Here is a 3,671-nt window from a genome sequence, read left to right on the forward strand (position 1 = left end):
AAAACTCGTCCTCAGCAACTTGCGGGCATGGAGCCGAAATCGCCTGCATGAAGGAAGAAACAAAAAGAATAAAGGAAAAGAGAAGAAGATTCATAAGAGAAAGATGGAGAAAGAGAAAATCGAGGGAGAAAACACAGAGGGAGAAAACTCAGGAGAGAAGTGATGTTTCCCTACCCATCATATTCATGCATAGACAACAAAATAACAGATATTCTCCTCCCATATGCAATATGGGAAGATTTTCTTATTTAAACAACAAATCAACAACACCACAAAAAAAAACACAAAAAAAAAATTAGATACCAAGCTGCAATGAAAGAAAGAAGAAACTACCTTTGGGGGGATTGCGGGTTATGACAGCGATGCCGTTTTGATGAACAAAGCCATTCACAAATTCTTTGGCCATAGCGGAAAATACTCGCAGAGAAAAGGAAGCTTCAAAAAAATAGACATCAAGAAAAAGAAAGGAAAAAAGAAGGTAATACCTGAGGTCGATGTGCTGCGGTAAAAACTCATCCTCAGCAACTTGCGGGCATGGAGCCGGAATCCCCTGCATGAAGGAAGAAACAAAAAGAATAAAAGGAAAAGAGAAGAAAATTCAGAAGAGAAAGATGGAGAAAGAGAAAATTGAGGGAGAAAACACAGAGGGAGAAAACGCAATAATGGAGAAAACTCAGGAGAGAAGTGATGTTTCCCTACCCATCATATTCATGCATAGACAACAAAATAACAGATATTCTCCTCCCATATGCAATATGGGAAGATTTTCTTATTCAAACAACAAATCAACAACACCACAAAAAAAAACATTAGATACCAAGCTGCAGTGAAAGAAAGAAGAAACTACCTTTGGGGGGATTGCGGGTTATGACAGCGATGCCGTTTTGATGAACAAAGCCATTCACAAATTCTTTGGCCATAGCGGAAAATACTTGCAGAGAAAAGGAAGCTTGAAAAAATTAGATATCAAGAAAAAACAAGGAAAAAAGAAGGAAATACCTGAGGTCCATGTGCTGCGGTAAAAACTCGTCCTCAACAACTTGCGGGCATGGAGCCGGAATCGCCTGCATGAAGGAAGAAACAAAAAGAATAAAAGGAAAAGGGAAGAAGATTCAGAAGAGAAAGATGGAGAAAGAGAAAATTGAGGGAGAAAACACAGAGGGAGAAAACGCAATAATGGAGAAAACTCAGGAGAGAAGTGATGTTTCCCTACCCATCATATTCATGCATAGACAACAAAATAACATATATTCTCCTCCCATATGCAATATGGGAAGATTTTCTTATTTAAACAACAAATCAACAACACCACAAAAAAAAACACAAAAAAAAACATTAGATACCAAGCTGCAGTGAAAGAAAGAAGAAACTACCTTTGGGGGGATTGCGGGATATGACAGCGATGCCGTTTTGATGAACAAAGCCATTCACAAATTCTTTGGCCATAGCGGAAAATACTTGCAGAGAAAAGGAAGCTTAAAGAAAATAGATATCAAGAAAAAGAAAGGAAAAAAGAAGGAAATACCTGAGGTCAATGTGCTGCGGTAAAAACTCGTCCTCAGCAACTTGCGGGCATGGAGCCGGAATCGCCTGCATGAAGGAAGAAACAAAAAGAATAAAAGGAAAAGAGAAGAAGATTTTGAAGAGAAAGATGGAGAAAGAGAAAATTGAGGGAGAAAACAAAGAGAGAGAAAACGCAATAATGGAGAAAACTCAGGAGAGAAGTGATGTTTCCCTACGCATCATATTCATGCATAGACAACAAAATAACAGATATTCTCCTCCCATATGCAATATGGGAAGATTTTCTTATTTAAACAACAAATCAACAACACCACTAAAAAAACACAAAAAAAACATTAGATACCAAGCTGGAGTGAAAGAACGAAGAAACTACCTTTGGGAGGATTGTGGGTTATGACAGCGATGCCGTTTTGATGAACAAAGCCATTTACAAATTCATTGGCCATACCGGAAAATACTCGCAGAGAAAAGGAAGCTTAAAAAAAATTAGATATCAAGAAAAAAAGGAAAAAAGAAGGAAACACCTGAGGTCAATGTGCTGTGATAAAAACTCGTCCTCAGCAAGTTGCGGGCATGGAGCCGGAATCGCCTGCATGAAGGAAGAAACAAAAAGAATAAAAGAAAAAGAGAAGAGGATTCAGAAGAGAAAGATGGAGAAAGAGAAAATTGAGGGAGAAAACGCAATAATGGAGAAAACTCAGGAGAGAAGTGATGTTTCCCTACCCATCATATTCATGCATAGACAACAAATTAACAGATATTCTCCTCCCATATGCAATATGGGAAGATTTTCTTATTTAAACAACAAATCAACAACACCACTAAAAAAAGACAAAAAAAACATTAGATACCAAGGTGCAGTGAAAGAAAGAAGAAACTACCTTTGGGGGGATTGCGGGTTATGACAGCGATGCCGTTTTGATGAACAAAGCCATTCACAAATTCTTTGGCCATAGTGGAAAATACTCGCAGAGAAAAGGAAGCTTAAAACATTAGATATCAAGAAAAAAAAAGGAAAAAAGAAGGAAATACCTGAGGTCAATGTGTTGCGGTAAAAACTCGTCCTCAGCAACTTGCGGGCATGGAGCCGGAATCGCCTGCATGAAGGAAGAAACAAAAAACATTAGATACCAAGCTGCAGTGAAAGAAAAAAAAGAAAGAAGAAAATACCTTTGGGGGGATTGTGGGTTATGACAGCGATGCCATTTTGATGAACAAAGCCATTCACAAATTCTTTGGCCATAGCGAAAAATACTCACAGAGAAAAGGAAGCTTAAAAAAAAAAATTAGATATCAAGCTGTGATGAAAGAAAAAAAAGAAAAAAAGAAGGAAATACCTAAGGTCAATGTGTTACGGTAAAAACTCATCCTCAGCAACTTGCGTGCATGGAGCCGGAATCGCCTGCATGAAGGAAGAAACAAAAAGAATAAAAAGAAAAGAGGAGAAGATTCACAAGAGAAAGATGGAGAAAGAGAAAATTGAGGGAGAAAACGTAATAATGGATAAAACTCAAGAAAGAGAAGAAAGAGTAATGGAGAAGACACGCATAGTTTCGAGTATTAAGCGCAATTAAATCAGCCGTTAAATCCGCCAATTAGCAAGCGACATATGGCGAAGGCAACAAAAAATGATGGAGTGAAGAAGGTGGAAGGGCAACGTATGGAGAAAACTCAGGAGAGAGAAGAAAGAGTATTAAGTGCAATTAAATCAACCGTTAAATCTGCCAATTAGGTAGCGACATGTGGCGAAGGCAACAAAAAAAATGATGGGCTGAAGAAGGAGAAAGGGCAACGTATTGAAAAAAAAAACAACACGTGTCAATCCTACAAAATTTTCAAAATTCCAATTTTGTTAACTGGAGGGAGACACATGTCACAGCTTCAGCCATGGGTATTTCGGTATTTTCAATTTCCTTCTCTTTTATTATATAGATATTGATATATAGTGAATACGTTTAATCACTCAAACCATATATATACATATAATTACTTTTATATATATATAGTATTACATGTATTTATATAGTCGTGAGTTATACATATTTGCTACATGAAAATATATTTATAAGTTTTGAAGTTAGATATATTTTATTATTATAATACATGCTTATCTATTTGTTAAGTATATTTTGTAGTTAGTTAATTTG

At 36.7% G+C, this 3,671-nt stretch overlaps 1 long non-coding RNA gene across 5 annotated transcripts; it reads right to left on the minus strand.

Moving 5' to 3' along the window:
- Positions 1-6: 6 nt before the first annotated feature.
- LOC102665612 (uncharacterized) lies at positions 7-3,308 on the minus strand. Of its 5 annotated transcripts, none has more exons than XR_005886575.1 (3): positions 2,862-3,308; positions 2,695-2,796; positions 7-2,621 (listed from the first exon to the last, which is right to left on the minus strand). It is a non-coding gene; the product is annotated as an uncharacterized lncRNA (long non-coding RNA). The 5 variants fall into 5 exon arrangements; XR_005886574.1 differs by having other exon boundaries at positions 7-2,113; positions 2,406-2,621; positions 2,695-3,308; XR_005886573.1 differs by having other exon boundaries at positions 7-1,064; positions 1,374-2,621; positions 2,695-3,307.
- Between the last annotated feature and the right edge of the window lie 363 nt (positions 3,309-3,671).

Source organism: Glycine max, chromosome 10 (genome assembly GCF_000004515.6).
Source record: "Glycine max cultivar Williams 82 chromosome 10, Glycine_max_v4.0, whole genome shotgun sequence".
Taxonomy (NCBI): domain Eukaryota; kingdom Viridiplantae; phylum Streptophyta; class Magnoliopsida; order Fabales; family Fabaceae; genus Glycine; species Glycine max.